Source organism: Triticum dicoccoides, chromosome 7B, assembly GCF_002162155.2.
Source record: "Triticum dicoccoides isolate Atlit2015 ecotype Zavitan chromosome 7B, WEW_v2.0, whole genome shotgun sequence".
NCBI classification, from domain to species: Eukaryota; Viridiplantae; Streptophyta; class Magnoliopsida; order Poales; family Poaceae; genus Triticum; species Triticum dicoccoides.
Genome location: NC_041393.1, coordinates 582,830,060 through 582,852,178, shown reverse-complemented (window position 1 = coordinate 582,852,178; position 22,119 = coordinate 582,830,060). Strand labels below are relative to the sequence as shown.

The 22,119-nt window shown below is 44.8% G+C and overlaps 1 long non-coding RNA gene across 1 annotated transcript; it reads right to left on the bottom strand.

Annotated features, from left to right (window-relative positions):
- Positions 1-563: 563 nt before the first annotated feature.
- LOC119336059 lies at positions 564-2,281 on the bottom strand. The gene is made up of 3 exons (XR_005162186.1): positions 2,232-2,281; positions 1,957-2,057; positions 564-1,184 (listed from the first exon to the last, which is right to left on the bottom strand). It is a non-coding gene; the product is annotated as an uncharacterized LOC119336059 (long non-coding RNA).
- Positions 2,282-22,119: the final 19,838 nt, after the last annotated feature.

Genomic DNA, 22,119 nt, shown 5'->3' with positions numbered 1-22,119 from the left:
CAATAAGTGTATTGGAAAACTTCGAGTGGCCATGGACAAAGCATGGACACTTAAGTAAAATTGTGGAAACAGAATAAAGGCACCCGATACAAAATAGTGTGCAAAATAGTGTGCAGAGGTCTAAGGGTAAGGAGTTGTGCAGACTTCTAATGATATAATGTGTATTTTGTACATATTTAAAAAGAAAAAAGACTTATTTAAGCATATATCCAAATTTTGTAAGTCAGAACATGACTTCGCCACCTACTTTGTTAAACTCTCAACAAGTTCACAGTCGTGTCAGTATGTTCAATGTACAAAAGAATCCATTCTGTTATTACGTCCTAGCTGGGAGATAGTTTGCAGCATTGAAAATTTTGATAAATGAAAGTTCAAATAAATCCATTCAACTAAATGACCTAAGTAACAAAGATATTTTATTAGTTACTCTATCTTTCTCTAGAAATGTCACCACAGTGGGCTGTAGATATCGAAAAGCAGGCTAGCTAACTCCCAAGTGTTCAAGCCTAAGTTAAGTAATCAGGACCTGACAAAATAAAGCAGAATATGATCTAAATGTTTCATCTCCAAGTGCTACAACATGGAACATGGAAAACACAACAAGTATAGCAAAACGCTTATACAATCCAACTTCATACATTTGGCAGCACCTGTTTTGCTAGTAATTAGAAAAGAAAAAAAAACAAGCATCAGGTAATAGTCTGTATCCAAGAGTTAATTGTGCCGCAATAACGAGCATGTAAGTGTTCACACAAATATCATCATCGACTAAAGAGAGTTCTTTGGTTGTCCAGCCTCAGTTTCTTCTCCCTGCCACTCAAAGCTTACTGATAATCTTGGCTTTCTTGCAATCTTGTTCACCTTCACTAGGGACTTGCAGTTCAGCATCACTAGCAGATCTCTTTTTATCGCCCATCAAATGATTAGAGGTACGCAAATTAGTTGGGAAATTTGATTAAAATCATACAAAGATAAAAGGGAAAAGATTCTCTTCAGCCGGCCGACTTGCAGCGCATCGTCCGCCGCCTGAGATGCACACCACGCTTCTCATGTGGGTCCTGTCACCGCTCATTCTTTTTCCTTCTTATCTTAATCGCTAATGACTGAGTGCCATTTGTTTCCTTTTTTTCTTCGTTCGTTTTCCGCAACATGCTTTCTGTTGTGAAAATAATCTACAGCACGACCTGTGTTGCAAAAAAAAATCAACTTACGTTTCTGCAACATGTGCTCTGTTGCAAAAAATTATGCAATACGACCTTTGGCAAAAAAAAAAAATACAGATGTTTTTGCAACACGATCTCTGATGTAGAGAATATTCTGTAACATAAATTATGTTGCAAAAATAATTCTACTAACGTTTCTGCAACATGATCTCTATTGCAAAAAATTCTGCAACATAGTATATGTTGCAAAAGTTAGGATGCCAGTCAGCCGCTTAATGGCCCTAGATCTGGCGGCTAGCGACCCGGCTGATCTTTTAAAAAGATCAGCCGGCGGACGCATAGCACCCCCCCGGAACTGATGTGCGAACGACACAGCCTTGCACGACAGCAGGACGATGCCCGATCCAGCCGTCGACTTCACTTTACTAATATGCGTAGACGGACTGATATAGGCTGTCGTTCACACATCGTCTGAACATCATCGTGTGCATAGCAGCACTCGCACCCCCCAGAATAAAATCAATCTAGTGAATTCATCTGGCAAAAAATTCTGGTATCGTAGCATCTAGATAGAAATAAAGAGTGTTATCATCTCAAGCCCGTCCTCCTCGTCCGGGGCATGCAATTCCACACCATTCCCAGGTTTTTTTCCATCACTCGTCCACTGATTAGCGGTATATATAAATTAGTAGTAGTGACTAAACCGCAAACGAAAGTAAAATAAGATCTGGTGAATTCAGCTAGGAAAAAAACATAGTATTCTAGCATTAAAAGATTGAACTAAAATTATTACCTCCTCATTGTCGTCGTCACAGCTGTCCTCCTCTTCCTCATCATCGTGCTCATCCTTCTCGTCGCACAAAGGTACCAGAGGTGAAGGCTTCTTGAATGAAGCTAAATTTTGGACAGAAAAAAGGGCGACGTCTCAAAATTATGCTGGTTCATGTTGTTCGGGGAAAGTAAGAGCACAAACGAAAAACCAAGAATTGAACTGCAGTTCAAATGACTGAAAATAATAATAAACATTCCAGTCATCACGCCCAGACGACTCGGGGGCGACCCGCATACCCTAGCGCCGCTCTCCCCGCGCCGCCACCGGAGGACGCCGGCGGTCGAAGCCCACCCGGCTGACGGCGGCGGTGGGGCCTCCTCGGCTCATCACCCGGCGTTCCTTTGGTGGGGATCTAGTCGCCTGCGTTCCATACGTCGTCCTGCGCACCTGTTGTCCAGCCTCACGCCGCCACTCACCGGTCGTCATTCGGGCGTCAGCCCGGGTGTCCCCCTCTGGAGATCTGAAAGAAGATGGCCAGATCGGTCCTTCCGGTCTTAGATCTTGCAGGGGCATTCACTGTTCTAGGCCGGGAGTTGCTGCCAGGCTGGATTGGCCCCAGACCGAACCTTGATCGAGCCAGGGGTACGAAGGGATCCTGCATGGTCTGGTTGCTATCCATACCTGCCCGTGGTAGCAATAGCATACCTGATGAGAGCTACCTGCCTGTGGCAGCCTTCCTGATGGGAGCGACCTGCCCATGGCGGCCTGCCTGATGGAGGAGCCTTCATGGGCGAGTGACTGCCAGGTGGTGACGGCCGTCGTTGTTGATCCGTTGTGGCCACTCCAGTATGCGGCGGCGGCCTTGAGGCGCATTACGGTGGTTATTGAAGGATCTTTGTGAGAGTTTCTCTCTTCACATCCAGTGGCTACTTTCGGTGATGAGGTGCAATCTACAAACGTAGACTTACGCAGAGGGATGGTTGTGCAGCGGCGATGCCAAATGCATGTACCTGCTAGGATTGAGGAAAAATGGTGGCGACAACACATAATTGACTTTGACGAGCTCCGGGGTGAAAATCTAGGTCTAACCCGAGTTGGTTATACCTGGCAATGGCGATATTTTTGTGTCGTTACCTTGTTGAAGGCATTGCTCGGATATGCTTGGACCGATTTTCAGGGTGAAAACCTAGAATCTTGCTTTTGGTGGCTGGATCCGGTGACAGCAGCACTTGAGCGCCGCAACCTTCTTGAAGGTGTTGCTGTTGGAGGACCTCATTGTTCTTGTGATGTCATGACATGGTTGGTACGGATATGGTCAGAGTTGTAGTTTGTATACCGCGGACTTGATCGTTTCAGGTTTTTTTCCTAGCTTAGGCATAGCTTTGGTCATATATGACTTTGCTATTTGCTGGCATTTTTGTGTGCGTGTGTTCGTGTTGGCTCTGTGCATCCTCATTATGCAGAGGACGGGTGTGTACTCAATATGTTTGTATCCACTTGATGCTTCATTTTGAATCAATAAAATCCACTCTTTGTCAAAACATTCCATTCATCATAACATCTATTCCCCTCACTGTCCCCATCTTGTCGATTGTGCGAACTCAAAATTAACCTAAGAGCATTTTTCACGGCCCCCTGTACTGCTGATATGGGAGGGACCAGTATAACTCAATCGGGCCATTGATTTTTAAAGGGTAGGATGGGCATAAAAATCAAGGGCGATATGTTTTCTTTTTGTCACGGGCCTAGGTTTGAGCCCATTTTGTACGCGAGCTCTTTTTACGGTACCCGGGGTTAAACATGGGTCAAATATGGGTCGTCAAATCATAACGAACGGTTGTGAGTGATATGTACTGCTTCACTTCGCGGATGCGAATCGTGATTGGTATAGCATGTACCACTTCGTTTCTGTCGTCCAGTATAGATTGCATGAGGGCATTTTGGGAAGAAAAAATTGCAGGCCCCCTGCATGTCGAACTGGCCCATCCCGCCGTCGTGTCGAACTAGCCCACCCCATCCTTGCCCTCCCATTTCGTTCCCCACCGTGCTTAGTAGGGTTCCAGCCACCGCCGGCGTGCGCCTACCATCTATGGTGGATCAGGAGGCTGCCGAGCTAGGCCCCTTTTCCTCTCCACCTACGTTGCGCTGCCCTCCCTCCTCTTCCTCCCGGCGCTCAATGCTCGAGGAGGACTCGCCGCCCCTGACGCTGCTGATCCCCTGGGACCCTGTCGTGCTCCGGGACCGGCCGACGCTCACCTGCAAATGCCCTCGCCTCGTCTTCTTCTCATGGAGGTCCCTGCCTGCACCCCAGGTCGGAGTTGTGCGCCGACCTCCACTCCGGCAACGCATGCCGCATGAACCCAGCTTGGCCACATGGCTGATTTAAAAAGCACGTTTCGCTCACAAGGGACTGGACAGTCGCTGCCACCCCTGACGAGGACGACTGGGCTGGCTAGGTGTAGGGCCTCGAAACCGACGGTTACTGCTCGTCTGCCACAGAGGTTGGTCATGCTGGGCAGACTAGACCACGGAGGCTGGCCGCCGTGCCCACTCTCTAGGATTCCAGCCTCTGCCGGCATGCGCGGCATCTTGATTTCCATGAAGTATGTTTCTAACGTGCGTAAAGTTTAGCTGCGGTATTTAGCAATTTTTATTCGGTGATCGTATTGGCAACAGTTGAATGACTACAATTTTTAGAACTAGCAGAGCATTGTTCAAATAGAAAATTACTCTCTCTGATTGTGTTCTATATGAGAATTCCATGCTTCTTATATGCTTGAGCCAATTTGGTAGATGTATAATTAGGCAAATGGGAAGTTTGATACATCGAGTACATTGTGATTAAGTGTTTGTGCTTTTGTTTGACTTGCGATATCTAAGTAAGTACCCATATAGATAGGTATTCACTATTTCACTGTAATGTTCCATTTTCCTACGAAATTCAAGCGGCAAGTACCCATGTTCCTTCTTTCCAAGTGGCAAGTTGCCATTTAATTGTTGAAATTAACTCGTAGATTCCTCTTATCTTCTCTCTTTGCAATTTTGCAAAGCTGAGTTTTCTTCTGCTCCACCATGCAATTACACCATGTTTTTGTTTCAATTGATTCTCATAAGAAACACAAAATAAATTGTATAACTTTCTAAAGTTCAATCACAACTTAAAAAAGAATGAGCGTAAAGTTTGAACAAATCTTAATCCAAATTTTATTCTAGAAAACTAGCAAATTCTGAGAACTTTGAACTATCTTCATTCATGACTTTGACTATCTTCTAGTCCTCGTCATTTTCGCCGTCCTATCATGTTCAATGGAGACTCTACTAGGAGGGCAGTGAGTTGTTTCCTGAACCCGGGATGCCTCCTGCGTAATAGGTTGAGTTAGTCTCACGGTTGTAACAATGGGAATTGTGTGGTTAAAATAAGTGTGTATATCGTACTGCAGTGTAGGTTTCATCTAGATTGTCGCCTGTAAACTTTTCCATGTTCTTTACCCAAAAAAGCCCACATGACATGCTGCAATCATATGGATTGTTGTAAATAATTTTTTACTATGAATACTAAATGTGTGGTTTTAAATGTTGTGTACAATACCTATCTTTTTGTTGTGGTGTATTCTTGATGACTTGAATTGTCCAGGTGTTGATGTCGAAATCCTGCCAAGTGTCGACTGTTCGACAACCATGCCGATATGCTACTTCCATATGGAGTTGCATGCCTTTGAGGTATAATAAGTTAAGAAGTATAAGACATAATATGAAAGTTAACTCTCGGTATGTATGTACCAAGCATTAAAAAAATACCATGTTTTCTAGTTTCGGGAGGGATTTCTTAAACTATTTTGTTGTTGATGTCATTGAATCCAAAAATTGCACTGCTTTTTTTTTGGCATTGACAGCCGCCACATATCAATGCATATTCTTCATATTCACGGGAAGAGAAACTTGCATTTTAGAATTAGTTTTGTACCATTTAGAAATTGACTTAGACTAGTCTGACTTACTTAACATGGGAAAGGTGCTTTTTGCCATGAATATTAGCATATGTTTTCTTCTTTAGATCACGGGTACAAGTTGGAACACTTCCTTCTCTGACTAGCACAACGCTAACTGGTGCTCTATATAGGTAGATTTTCCAGTCGGCCTGTACATCTGGATTGAGGCGCATGTGACGTACCCATGTTATGACTTATTCCAAGATCAGAATCGCAAAACAATAAGTAATCATAATAGAAAATAACAATTTGTTAATTATTTAAGAAGTTAACACATAACTTGCATTGCATCCATCCATCCGTATGACTTTTAAAGCTTGGAGCTGTCAAGCATCTAAGATCATCGCGATAGAGATGAATTTCATCAATTTCTACCAAAACTGATGTTAGATACAAATTGATGAAATTCATCTCTATCGCGTTGATGTTAGATGCTTGACAGCTCCAAGCTTTAAAAGTAGTACGGACAGATGGCTGCAATGCAAGGTATGAGCTAACTTCTTAAATAATTAACAAATTGTTATTTTCTATTTCGATTTCTTATTGCGTTGCGATTCAGATCTTGGAAGCAACCATAACATGGGTACGTCACATGCGCCCCAATCCGGATGTACGGGCCGACAGGAAGATCTACCTACAGAGAGCATCAATTCGCGGTGTGCTAGTCAGAGAAGGAAGCATTCCAACTTGTATCCGTGATCTACAAAAGAAAACATATGCTAGTATTCATGGCGAAAAATACCTTTCCCATGATATGGTAAGTCAGACTAGTCTAAGCCAATTTCTAAATGGTACAAAATTAATTATGTATAAAATGCAGATTTCTCTTCCTGTGATATGAAGAATATGCATTGGTATGTGACGATTGTCAATGCCAAAAAAAGGGCAGTGCAAGTTCTGGATTTGATGCCATCGACAACAAAACAGTTTAAGAAAGCACACCCGGAACTAGAAAACATGATACCTTTTTTCAATGCTTAGTACATACATATCGAGAGTTAATTTTCATATTATATGTCTTATACGTCTTAACTTATTATAGCTCAAAGGCATGCAACTCCATATGGAAGTAGCATATCGGCATGCATGGTTGCCGAAAAGTCGATACTTGGCCGGATTTCAACAATTGGACAGTTCAAGTTATCAAAAATATACCACAACAAAAAGATAGATACTATACACAACATTTAAAACTACACATTTAGTATTCGTTGTAAAAATATATTTATAACAATCCATATGATTGCAGCATGTCACGTTGGCTTTTTCGGTAAAGAACATGTAAAAGTTTACAGGTGACAATCTAGATGAAGCCTACACAGCAGTATGATGTCCACACTTATATTATTTTAACCACACCATTCCCATTGTTACAACTGTGAGACTAACTCAACCTATTACGCAGGACGACATCCCCGGGTTCATGAAACAACTCATAACCCTTCTAGTGGAGTCTCCACTGAACATGAAAGGATGGCAAAAGGACGAGGACTAGAAGATAGTCAAAGTCATGAATGAAGCATGAAGAGAGTTGAAAGTTGTCAGAATTTGCTAGTTTTACTAGAATAAAAGTTGTATTAAGATTTGTTTAAAATTTACGCTCATATTTTTTAAGTTGTGATTGAAATTTAGAAATTTTTACAATTTATTTTGTGTTTATTATGAGAATCAATTGAAACGAATACGTGTGTAGTTGCATGGTGGAGCAGCTGAAAACTATGCTTTGCAAAATTGCAAAGAGAGAAGATAAGAGGAATCTATTAGTTAATTTGAGCAATTAAATTGCAACTTGCCACATGGAAAAAATAAGGAACATGGGGAATTCATGCCTATGTATTTTAGGAGTTTATTTTAACCAGGTGGTACTAATACTCTTTTAGGAAGATATGTGAGTTTTAAAACATGCTAAACACCATATATAACAAACTTTGTGCGTTGTTATAGCGGCCAGCTCGCCTACTTTTTACATGAAGGGTGCATGTTTGAGGCATCCCTAATGCACTTCCTCTATTTTTATAAGCATTGTATAACGCGTAAAAAATGTCAAGTTTTTTAAAATAGGGGTCTCGATGCGGATCATCGAGGTGATAGTTCACGTGTCGTAACAATAGACGATAGTTGTTATGTGAAAACACAGGCATACGAGCTCAATTTGACAATATAACCTTTTAATTTTGTAACAAATGTTTCTTTGAACTTTGGAGCTCACCGAAACTTCTGGTGAACCAGGAAAAAATAAACGCCGTGCAAAGCATTCAAATCAATTTTCCTAGCGAAATATATAAATTATAGAATATGTTTTATTTGTACTATTAACAAAAACTTTGTGTTAATGCAGTTGCTTGCGCCTGGACGGCTTTTGTTCGGTTCCGTCTAAGCTACAATCCTACAAGTTGATGGTTAAAAGTGGCAACTGACAATTTCCCCTCGAAGCAAAGATTTTCATCATATAGGAAGAAACACAAGATAGTCAAAAAAACCATTTACCTTATCCTACACATCCTGTAGCAAAAATGTGCCATGAAATCTTGAATTTCGTAGGCAAATGGAACATTACAGTGAATACCTATCTATATGGGTATTTCCTTCTTAGATATTGTGAGTAACAAAAGCACATGCACGCCGGCGGTGGCCGGAACCCTAGTTCTTTTTCCTACTGAGCGCGGTGGGGAACGAAATGGGAGGGCAAGGACGGGGTGGGTTAGTTCGACACGACGGCGGGATGGGCCAGTTCGACACTCAGGTGGGTTGATGGTTTTTTTACCTCGCGGGCGGGCTGCAAATTTTTTCTTTCCAAAATGCCTCACGAAACCTATAATGGACGACAGAAACGAAGCTGTGCATGCTATACCGCTCGCGATTCCCATTCGCGAAGTGGAGCTGTACAGGTCACTCCCAACCGTTCGCTGTTATGATTTGACGGCCCATATGTAACACAGGGTATCATAAAAGAGCTCGTACATATCTCCGATCATGGGATCTAGCTATGAACTATTTTCAGCCGATCCAAAATACGCACATCTCTGTTGAACGAAAGCTCGAAATCGGAAAGGAAAAGCTAAAGAGGCAAGAGAAGCAATTGAGCGCACCTTCCTTACGTAGTCCATTCGTTCCGCGGCCGAACGACCATCATTAGCCATCAAAATCTTGCCAATAGCGCTGAGGTCGTAGATGAACGTAGCCCTGATAACAAAACGCGGGATCAGCATGAGCGTTCTGGGATAGTTGAAGGCCATGACCTCCTTGTTGCTTTTGCTTGGTGTTGGCGGCTGCCATCGGTGGAGGTGGAGGCGGAGGGGGGGGAGGATGGGAAAATAAATTCTGAGATCGGGTCCATCCCAACTCCAATCTTAAAGCACGCAACCCCACTGCCGCTCTGTTTCCGATCCCAGCTGCTCAATCCCGCTCCCCACTTTACGTTTCCGTTCTCCACGATCAGATACGTATAACAGCTGCAAAGAAAAAAAATAATCAGATACGTAACTCCTGCTTCCTTTTTTTTAGCATCAGTACAGACACAAGCGCTCATATACACGCGCATACACTCATCCCTATGAACGCACGCACACACACCCTATCCCTATGAGCACTTCCGAGAGACTGAGCCGGCATATCATCTTGAGACTTACGAAGTCACCATAGGCGCCTCGCCGTCGACGGGAACGTCTCCTCCCACTGAAAGCACATCGCCGGAATTCTTGAAATAAATCCAGGAATAATGCGAGCACCAGGATTTGAACCCTGGTGGGTTGGGGATACCACTATCCAGCTAACCAACTCAACCACAGGTTCGTGTCCATCGCGGCCACGACGAAGGACTTGGGCGGTGGCGGCCGCGCGGCAGCAGACAACGACCTCTCATCCATACCGGCCACACGGAAGGATCTCGACTTTCGTCCATGGCGACTGCGTTGAAGGATGTGAAGAACTCCTCCGACCACCTTGCGGCGGGTGTTCACGAAGATGACGCTCTGGGTGATATGAGACCAGACAGGTTCTCTGTTCTATTCTTTCTTTTCAAATCATCATTTATTCTCATTATTGATAGTCCTTTCTTTTTAGTTTGCATATGAAATTTGTTTGAGGTCAAACTTCCTAAAATTTCACCAAGTTTATACGAAAAGATATCAGTGTTTATAATACCAAATGCATATGTTTATTAGATGAAAAATAATTTCATTAGATGCATCATGAAATTAATTTTCATACTATATAACTTAAGTATTGTAGACGATGTTGATATTTTGTTAATATATAAATTTGGTCAAACTTTGTACATAAGACCAAGTACATGCCCGGAATGATAGTAAAGTATATTATGAGAATCATGTTGTTACCGGACCGTCAAAACAGGATGGCAACCTTGGAATACACATGGTACCTTTATGACAGAGATTGTCAAAAACTATGTGAAGCATGATATGGAAACATCCGTATACGTAATTTTCATGTTTTATGTTTCATACATTTTTATTCATAATTTTACTGATTATCTTGATTATAGATTAAACTTCCAATAAATATGAACAACACACATTGGTATTTAGCTATTGTGAATGCAAAAGTGGTGTGAGATTCAAGTACTCGACTCATTGTGTTGCGAGTTTGACTGAGATGATCTCATTATTATGGTTAGTTACTACAGTACATCATTTATTATACTTTATGTAGTAACCAACGGTACTGAGATCATCTTGGTCAAACTCCCAACACAATGAGTCAAGTACTAATCTCACGTTTTTTCGCGTTCCCAACAGTTAAATAGCAATGTTTGTTGTTCATGTTTATTGGAAGTTCATTCTATAATTAAGATACCTAGTAAAATTAACAATAAATATGTATTAAACCCATAACATGAAAATTAAGGATATGGATGTTACCATGTCATGCTTCACATAGTTTTTGACAATCTTTTTTCATAAAGGTACCGTCTTCATGTATTCCAAGATTGACATCCCGTATTAAAGATGCGGTAAGTAAGGGTACTTATATCATTGTTTAGCCTCCCTTTTTCATCTAGCAGGCACAACGATTGATGTTGTTTGGCAGATATCTTCATCTAGCAGGCACAACGGTTGGTCAATGCATAATCTGCAAAAAGTAAAATAATTTGAAAATATATTGAATAAATCCATGTGTAAATATGGATTAACCGTGCACATACACTAATAATAATAAAAAATAAAATTGCATTTAAGATGCTAGATAAAAAAGTACACATCATAAATCAAACAATTACCTAGTGGGAAGTAGTCGTATGTTTCATCAACTTTTATTTCTTCATACCCCTTTGGTTGCTTATCATCATCGATTAAACTTTTCTTTTATTCGTACATTCAGAAACTAGAGGTAATGTCGAGCTAGTTGGTGACGGGGGTCATGTCAATGGATCAATGTCTATCTGATTCCAGAACAGTCGATTCAAAACATTCAGAAACCAAAGGTAATGTTGAGATGGTTAGTGACATAGGTGATGGCTCCAAAAAATCTGATTCCAAAAATTTGGCTTTTTTTTAAGGTCGGTTATCAAAATCGACAACAATGGTCAAGTCGGCGTTGTCATTCATTTTCTGCAATAACAACCAAAATAAAAGTTAAACATCCCACAGTCAGATTGCTCTAACAATATTTTATATTGTGTGAAGGTGTAATCAATATTGAGTTCAATCAAACAGGGAGAAAATTATAATAATATTGTAAATAGTGGGTGTCCATCTATTCATTTTGACAGAAATCAGCTACTAATCTGTAGAAGCTAATTATAGGCTGCATGAGCTACTGGATTTTTGGATTTCGACAGAGGGGGCCTAAATTTGGCACACTGCCTAAATAATTACTCTAACCTCGAATGACACCCACGAAAAAATCTGGAACTAATTGCAAGTTGCAACAATGCGAGCATGGTCTATGTTTTACCGTAAAGGAAAAGAGAAGAAATATATACAAAAGAGCGATGACCTTTGTACAGCAAGGAAAACTAACCATGAATAGATTAGCCTTAAGACAAACGATGGGGATAAGACATGAGTTTATTCAGTAGATTTACCATTGGTTAAAATAGTTATAACTAGCCTTAAGACACACGCATCAGGTATAACAGAGAATGAATGCCAGAACAGAGCATCATCAAGAAAATAAAATTGCATGGAACAGAAGCACCACAGTTTGTGCTGAAACCTGATCAGGTAAAAATAGAGAACATGGCAGATATTATCCTCGCTTGTTATGCCAGATTGGCCTTCCAGCATCCAGTACCGTAGCTAGCTTTGGAAAAGTGAACTCAGTAAACTTTCAGAGTACAAAGCAGAAGATCTTGCAGCAGCTCCAGTCGGTAATGATGATGGCAGATGAGTATATATGGTTGCAGAGTGCGGACACACAGGAAAGATCATATCTTTTTCAAAACGACAGAACCGAATTTAGGCTGGTATGAGATCAGGCGTACCTCAGGTGGAGCACGGCGGTCCGGCGATGTTGGTAGAACGGCGAGATTGTACAACGGTGTATGGAGCACGGCGGCCGGCGGAGTTGTAGAACGGCGAGATTGTACGAGATTGGATGCTTCAGTATAGGGCTCGAGGCCTTTTTATGTGGCAAAAGGAGGGCGGTTCATGGGGAGTCCGTGTCCGGGTCCGGCAAGGTTGTGTGTCCGAGCAAGTCTCCTCAACGGACTCTAGATCCGATCACCTTCCCGGCCTCCTCCACGCACGGATCCGGCCGGGACACGTCGCCTCTCCCCTGCTCCTGATGGCACCTGCAGAGCTCCTAGAACTGCTACCCGATGCTACCAAATTTCTTGTTGGCCTGAACTCAGAAGTTAGAAGTTCTCCTTGTGGGCTTGTGGGCTTGTGGCTGAACCGTGTTGTTGTCCTGGGGCTGAATTCTACTGCAAGATCCGTGAGTATTTTTTGTAAGAGTGGTAGACCCACAGTAGAAAACACCTGCAGACTTATGCGGCGCCATCTTAGTATACAATGTCTTTTTTTTTTTGTAATGTAAAGTGGGATTCGTCACATAGATTTTGATCAGGTGCGCAGCCAAAAATAATAGTAATAATCAAATGTGACTGACCTTTCTTCAGTTTGGCCTTGCAATTGGAAAGTGTGTGCGGATCTGTGAAGTAGCAGTCTGGAAAGGAAGCAATTAACCATGGTGTATCTGAAACATTTTGCAGGCAACCATGGTGTATCTGTAACTGTTACGGTTGCCTAGTACACCGTTATCAGTTATCACTCTAAGCAACTTCATCTATGAGTTATGAGTTTATGACACCTTTGAACCATTCAAACGAGCCGCTTGTTCCCTGGTAACCCAATACAAGTATGCTCGGCTTGGCCCGTTGCCCTTGAAGGTGCTGCCTAACTCCTCGTCATTCATGCTTTGCTGCTCCTGTTGAATCCAATTCATTCTAGGCATTGAGCGTCTCTACTCATGTGTGAGAAAGAACTTTCAGTGATTATGTAACCTTATTGGACTTTATTATGTTGTTCAGGACATCCTTCAGTATGCTGACGAAAGGAGTTGCGCCAATTCCGAGAGCGACAAGCAGAAGGATGTCGTATTTCTTGTAATTTTGAGTTGGTGCACCAAAAGGGCCTTCAGAAATGGTCGTGGGGAATCTAAATGAAGACAGCCAAGTCACCAAGGTTAGTGAGGAGGAGCAACAGCATAGGTTCATATTTTCTCCACTTGCCTGTGTTTTTTTATACTGATTTATTGTATCAAAACTATCCAGTAGTCAATGTTAGCACTTGTTTTCTGTGTCCTGAGTATTTGTGCGGAGAGGCCAACCGTGTGTGTGATTTACCGAAAAAGGTTTTCGCCCCGCTTTATATTATAAAGCAAATCGCCCAAGCCAAGCATCCAAACAAGGTTCAACACGACACACACACACACGCACACGCAGGTCCACAAGATCACAAAGATCGCATAAGGGTTAATGCTGAGGGCACAGCAAACAAGCCCTAAACACAAAACGCACACTCCACACAACACCCGCATAGCAGCTAGTCAGGTTCTGGGGGAGGGGGTGGCAGCAGGGGCGCCACGCGGAGAGCCATCGAGCGAAGGTCGGCGAGGAGGTTGGTGATGACGTCCCGGTTCTGGGGGCGGCTAAGCGGCCGCCAAAGCTGCAAGCTTGATTTATAAGCATGCACTGATACAGTGCCAGCTTGATTGCCATTACTTTCTGGTAGAGTTCTTATCAGCTGAACACTGCTTCCGATTAGGACTTGACGAGACGACGGCACAGGACGGTGTAACAAGACAATGTACTGCGAGAGTATTTCACAAATCACAATCTATGAAGAAGACTATGCACTACTGCCCCTAATAATGATGGCTTAATGATGTTAGTAGCACTGGCTACACATGTCTGCAATAAGAGAACTTAAGCCTCACGGTGCGTTGAGCTTGTAGTTGCCACTCTCAATGGTTTCATTGACCTTATACATATCGACCACTTAATCTGTTTGATTCATTTTGGTTCATGACAACCGGTCTATAAGCTTGGGTCATGTAGTCCATCAATTAAATGTATTATATAAGCATGTTTAATTATTATTAAGTGCAACAAATGTCTGTTTTATTGATTTAAATTAACAACGTGGGTTGTATATTATTTGTAATTATTATAGGTATTATGTTATGGGTCACTCAATTTGAAGACCATAATTTTATTACCCTGTTGCAACACATGTGCTCCTTTCCTAGTAGTATTCTAAAGAGATGTACTCCATCTATTATCATTCCTATAAGACCAAATGTAGAGCTGTCTATTATTTGGAACACTCAATTCACGGAGGAAGAAATCAATATAAAGGTTTTCTTTTGCAACCCGGGAGTTGATTTGTTAGAGTGGGACATGGAGTTTGTGAGCTTGAGCTCACATGCACCATTTGGAACATTAAGAGAAAACTGAAAAAAAAATAAAAAATTCTGTATTTTTTTGGTAACGAACATTGATGCATATTTCACATGCATGTCAATTTTCGTGATGGAATGACATTCGTGGAGATCTGGGCAAAAAAAGAAACAATGCTCCAAAACATTTTTTTAGAATAACACACCCGAGCTTTAATAATCAATCATAAAGTTTACATAGCGCGGGTGCTCAAGCAACTAACATGCCTACCTGGTGATAAAACTAGAGTTTTTTTGCTATATTGTGAGCATCCACATTTGACTCACGACGTTCATGGCGGAAGAGGGTCACCCCTGCACCATCTTTCATAGCTCTAATTTCCTTGATGGTCACTGCATGTTGACCTCATTTTCCCTTACGGATGTCCTGCACTATGCCAGTGCAATCTGAGGTGACCACTGCCATGCTCACTTGAAGATCCTATAACAAACACAAAGCCTCATGACAAGCAATGGCTTCAACACAGGTTGTGATGGTGTTACAGCCAAGGGTGCCTCACCTCTTTGGTTGTCAGCCTGGGTTGCCATGCTTGCCCATGGGACTTATATAAGGAAAACTCTTGAAGCCTTGTTGCTCAAGATAAGGAAGCAATAGACATGGAGGACTCCCCTCCGCTAACATAGCCGACTAGGTCCATGTAACTCTAGGGGCCCCGATATCACTACAGGAATCAACTTAGTTGTCGTCTGCCATGGTAGACGGTAAAGGCACCAAAAGCGAACGACAAATCTCTTTGTCGTACGCCCCCGATGGCAAACCTGCCCGACAAAGAGAGTGACGGTAAACAGGTTCTATGCCGTCTGCTTCCGCAAAGCGGACGACAAAGGACTGTCGGTGTCAAAACCGACAGATCTCGGGTAGGGGGTCCCGAACTATGCGTCTAAGGATCGAAGGTAACAGGAGGCAGGGGACACGATGTTTACCCAGGTTCGGGACCTCTTAATGAAGGTAATACCCTACTTCCAGCTTGACTGACTTTGATGAATATAGGGGTTACAAGAGTTGATCTACCTCGAGATCGTAATGGCTAAATCCTAGATGTCTTTCCTGTATGTTTTGCGATAGCCTCTATGGACTAAATCCTCCGGTTAATATAAGCACCGTAGGGGACTAGGGTTGTACAAAGTCGGTTTTACAGAGGAAGGAAACTACACATCCGGACTCCAAGCTTGCCATCCACGCAAAGGAGAGTCCCATCCGTACACGGGGGAAGGCCTTCTGTCTTGTATCTTCACAACCCATAAGTCCAGCCCATGTCACATAGGCCGGCTCCCCGAGGACCCCATTATCCAGGACTCCCTTAGTAGCCCCTGAACCAGGCTTCAATGACGATGTGTCTGGCACGCAGATTGTCTTCGGCATTGCAAGGCGGGTTCCTCCTCCGAATGCTCCAAGGCAGTCTTCCGAACATGAGAACTGTATCCGGCTCTGTTTAACAATTACACCCCTCAACCGCAAGGGAACAATACTTAATCAAAATAAGTCACGTCCACGAGCAACTTTTTCTGCGAGACGTTATGTTCTAGCCTTGTTATTATTCTGAACCGTTTTACAGCCCCCGCTTCGCGTTTCGAGGCACGACCATTGACACGTCTTGTCAAAGCAGAGATCGTGTCCCCTTATCATGGGATTCTCATCAATAGGGGTTTGGGTAATCCAATCGTGCCGTTCGCATGACCCCTTGGGAGTAGGCGGGTTTTAAGACTTATGAGGGGGTGTTTGATATTCACTGCCTTTATAAGAGGATAAGGACCCATCTTTTCACCTCACGCCTTCTTCTTCCTCTGCCCTTCCGTCCCCGAGCTCTAGCGCCCAAGCTTCGATCCTTTCCATCACCACCAAACACTCTAGCCATGTCCGGATCTGGAGCGTAGGGAAAGTAGATGGCCTCCTCTATTACAGAGGGGAACGTCAAGGAACTCCGGGGAGCAGGGTACTTGGCCACGGACATAGCCCACCGGCTCCCTGCCAAGAAGCAGATCATTCCCACCACGGAGCCTAATGAGAGGGTAGTGTTCATCCCCCATTTCCTTCACGGACTAGGGTTTCCCCTCCATCCTTTCGTCCGCGGTCTCATGTTTTACTATGGGCTAGATTTCCTTGATCTAGCCCCAAATTCCTTCCTCAACATTTCGGCGTTTATCGTCGTGTGCGAGGCATTCCTCCGCACCCCCCACTTCGGTCTATGGCTCAAGGTCTTCAATGTGAAGCTGAAGGTGGTTGATGGTAAACACGCGGAGTGCGGCGGCGCCATGGTGAGCAAGCTTCCCAACGTCACCTAGCCCAAGCGGACCTTCGTGGAGACCGTCAAGGGATGGCAGGAGGAGTGGTTCTATGTCACGGAACCCTGTGACACCACATGGGCTGCCCCTCCTGAGTTGAAGTTCGGGCCTCCAATGCGGCTTACATCATGGCTCAACAAGGGCCTGGATTGGGCGTCGTGCGACGAGGTGATGACGCTGTAGAAGTGCGTCAAGGGTATGATAGACAAGAACACCAGTCTTGCCAGAGTGATCCAGGTGATGCTTTTTAGCCGGATTCCCCCTGCCAATGTCGGACTCTATATATGTGGGAATTTGATCCGGCCAGTCCTTGGACCCTGCCGTGGTTCTTCGGCACAACGCACGAAGACATATGGAAGCTGCTTTTCAAGGCCTAGAAGTCGTGGGCTAAAACAACCGAAGACCTCAGCCTCGACCGCGCTCATCCGGCCACTCCCGTAAGTTTTCTGATGACCTTACTTTGTAAATCCAAGGACTATACTGAGCTTTCCATTCCTCCCACACGTCTGGACAAAGGAGGAGCGGATCCAATGTCCGGCTCCGCTACCCGAAGACCCAGCCATTCCTCTATTGATGAGGATGCTGGTTCCGGCACCGTATCAGGCGCCGGAGAAGAAGGCCAAGAAGAAGGGCAAGGAGGCCAGAGGTGGCCTCCGCCGTAAAGGCGCTTCGGACATTGTGTCCAAAGACACCGAGACTCTCTCCTCTCATGACGACGATGAAGAGGAGGAAGAGAGCAATTCTCCCCTTAAGAGGGGAAAGAAAAAAAGGGCGGCTTCCGTGGACATAGAGGCGGAGGCGTCCAAGAAGGGGAAACTCTCCCTTTCGGATGGTTCCAAATCGGACGCCGACGCCATCCCCGAGTGGCGCCCCAGGCTGAAGCCCCTGGCCAGATCGTAAGTATGCAAAGACACCGTACATATATCCGGTTTTATGCCTTGTGGTTCTAACATATTGAATTGTGAGCTGCAGTCTGGCTCGCGATCTCCCGCAACGATCATCGTCCTCTGGGAATTCGCTTGGGCCGAACATGATGGAGAGCGAGTCACCTCCGCAGGCTTCTCCGCCCACCGCTACGGACAACACCGAAGTGTTATCCCGAAGAACCTCTCCGGGTCACGGAGAGGTGCGGGAGGCCGTGAAGGTGGTGGCAGAGGGTAATACCTCTGTTGCCGAAAAGAGGGGGGAACCGACCCCCATGGAGACCGGCAACAGGGGCCATGCCCAATTCGACCCCCGACCGAATATTATTCCAGAGATCCATACAGCTCCGGAATCGGGCGAGCGGCCTCCTTTGAAAGAAGGGGGTGCGTCACCTCCACTGGCGACCTCTGTCAATCCGGAGGCGCCGGACACTCTAGTGGAAGCGCTTCAGAGTGCTTCCATTGCGGAGGAACATCATACCTTTATGGGTACGGTGGTTGAAAAGGTTCGGTCCGCTAAAAACGGATTGAACGAAGCCTATACCAGCCTTCTAACAGGCTTTGAGGTATGTGATGTAATATATATATTTTTGGCTATTTGTATATGTAAAAGGAATGCCTGTGTATAGATAGTAGCCCCGAGACTATGTTCGGCGTTTGCAAAGAAAGGTCGAACAGAGGATCGAATAATTCTTCGCATGTAACGCCCCGAGACCGATGCACTAGGTGTCTTTCAGTTATTCGCCGTCGTTGCCATGTTGTTTGCTTGCGTATTACACTTTGCCATGTCATCATGTGCATTTCATCTGCATGTTTTTCAAAACGTGCATCCGTCCGAGTCCTCCCGGTTCTCTCCATTGTCCATTCAGAGTCTAGACACACTCGCACGCGCCCCAACACCTCCGAAATATTATTTTTATAAGTGGCATAAAAATGTTCTCGGAATGGGACGAAATTTGGCATGCGGTCTTATTATAGTGTAGATATACCGCCTGCCCAATTTCGTCGCATTCAGAGTCCGTTTGATAGCCCAACCATTGTACATACAGCCGCGATATAGCCGGTCTAACGTCGGACGTTTTCGGTCTCCGAAAACCATTGCCGGGCTGCCATCTCTTCTCTCACCAAAGCCTAGCCCACTCTACACAACCCATCAACCCCTCAGCTAAACCCCCTCTGATCCAAAGCTGTCCGATGGCGATCCGAGGCTCCGAAACGCTCCTAAACCCCCTCCTAACCCTAATCCTAGCCCCTTTCCTTTTTAAACCCCCCTTCCCTGCGAAATTTGGCCTTCTTCCACCTCTCTCCTCATTTTCCGCATGCCTCCACCCTAGCTCCGCCACTTGTCATCGTCAGATCCATTCCTGCCACCACAGAAAACCACCTGTGCCGCCGCCTTCAGCCACTCACAGCGTGCCACATGGCCCCTGCCCGCTCCCCGCCGCGGCGGCTTGCAGAGCCCGCGTCCGGCCTGCCCCGGGCCGAACCGGGCCGCCCCCCCGCAACCCTAGCGCCCAAGCACCTCTGTTGCCCCGCCGCCGGCGAGCGTCGCCTCCGCTGCTTGATACGTCCATTTTGCATCATGCTTTTATATCAATATTTATTGCATTATGGGCTATTATTACACATTATATCTCAATACTTATGGCTATTCTCTCTTATTTTACAAGGTTTACCATGAAGAGGGGGAATGCCGGCAACTGGAATTCTGGCTGGAAAAGGAGCAAACATTGGAAACCTATTCTACACTACTCCAAAAATCCTGAAACTCCATGAAACTTATTTTTGGAATTAATAAGAATTATTGAGTGGAAGAAACACCTCAGGGGGCCCACACCCTGGCCAGGAGGGTGGGGGGCGCGCCCACCCCTACTGGGCGCTCCCCCTGTCTCCTGCGCCCCCTGGTGGCCCTCCGGTGTCCATCTTCTGCTATATGAAGGCTTTTACCCTGGAAAAAATCATGGGCAAGCTTACAGGACGAAACTCCGCCGCCATGAGGCGGAACCTTGGCGGAACCAATCTAGGGCTCCAGCGGAGCTGTTCTACCGGGGAAACTTCCCTTCGGGAGGGGGAAATCATCACCATCATCATCACCAACGATCCTCTCATCGGGAGGGGGTTAATCTCCATCAACATCTTCACCAGCACCATCTCCTCTCAAAACTCTAGTTCATCTCTTGTATCCAATCTTGTATCCAAACCATAAATTGGTACCTGTGGGTTGCTAGTACTGTTGATTACTCCTTGTAGTTGATGCTAATTGGTTTACTTGGTGGAAGATCATATGTTCAGATCCTTAATGCATATTATTACTCCTCTAATTATGAACATGAATATGCTTTGTGAGTAGTTACGTTTGTTCCTGAGGACATGGGTGAAGTCTTGCTATTAGTAGTCATGTGAATTATGTATTCGTTCGATATTTTGATGAGATGTATGTTATCTTTCCTCTAGTGGTGTTATGTGAACGTCGACTACATGACACTTCACCATTATTTGGGCCTAGAGGAAGGCATAGGGAAGTAATAAGTAGATGATGGGTTGCTAGAGTGACAGAAGCTTAAACCCTAGTTTATGCATTGCTTCGTTAGGGGCTGATTTGGATCCATATGTCTAATTCTGTAGTTAGGTTTACCTTAATACTTCTTTTGTAGTTGCGGATGCTTGCAATAGGGGTTAATCATAAGTGGGATGCTTGTCCAAGTAAGGGCAGTACCCAAGCACCGGTTCAACCACATATCAAATTATCAAAGTACCGAACCCGAATCTTATGAGCGTGATGAAAACTAGCTTGACGATAATTCACATGTGTCCCCGGGAGCTCTTTTCTCATTATAAGAAATTGTCCAGGCTTATACTTTTCTACAAAAAGGTTGGGCCACCTTGCTGCACTTTATTTACTTTCATTGCTTGTTACTCGTTACAATTTATCTTATCACAAAACTATCTGTTACCTACAATTTCAGTGCTTGCAGAGAAAATCTTACTGGAAACTGCTTATCATTTTCTTCTCCTCCTCGTTGGGTTCGACACTTTTACTTATCGAAAGGACTATGATAGATCCCCTACACTTGTGGGTCATCACTGCTCCGCCCGATCCGCCAGCGCCCCGCCTCCTCGTGCCCGTTCTGGATCGAGAGGAGGAGCCCCTCGACCCCGAGCTCCACACCGCCGGCCATCGACCCCGCCACCTGCCAGAGGCCTTGCCGTGTCACCCCACCGGTGACCTCAACCCCAGGTCGCGCCGCCCCTGTTTTCCCCTGTCCTCCCGTGCTTCTCTCCCTCCCTCATGTTCTCCCTCGCAGCAGGACGACACCGCCCTTGGAGATCGCCGCCGCCGTCCTCCGGTGACCGAATCCGGCCACCCGCGGCCCCGTCCCGGCCTCCTCCACGCCCCTCCGGCCTAGCCGTCCCCGTCGCAAGCCGTCGCTGCCCTGCCTTCCCTCGATCCCCTCTGGATCGAGGAGGAGGACGACGACAAGCTGCCGGCCACGTGGGACAGGCCTCGTCCGGCCCATCTCCCTCTAGCCCACCGGCCTCCTCCGTGTACTGGGCTAGGCCCAATGTGAGCACTCCCCCAACCACAGTTTCGACCCGTTTTTTCTTCTTCCCAGTTCTGCGAATTTTGGCCAAGTCTGGAAAATCATCATATTATGTGATCATGTTTGCATGGCCATATCTTCATGCATGTTGCTCCATTTTGTGCTTATGATATGTCAAAATGTTCATCTCTTGATGCTCTCTACATGATGGCTGCATTTGCATTCATGTAACTATTCATCTTGATGACATAATCATCATTGCAAAACTGCCAAGTGTTATAAACTGCTGGAATATGCTGATTGTTAACATCATGTATGCATCTTGTGAGTGGTGTAACTTTGTACCCGTTGACGCTATGGTGATGATCTTGATATGCACATGTTCTTCTCAGCATGCTCTACATGTTTATATGCTTTGCATTCATGTTAGGGTGAATCTTGACATGTTAATCCCTGTTGCAAAAGTGCAGTTGCTGCAAACTACTGAAAACTGTTATAACTTGCCCTTTTGTTTTTTATATCTTT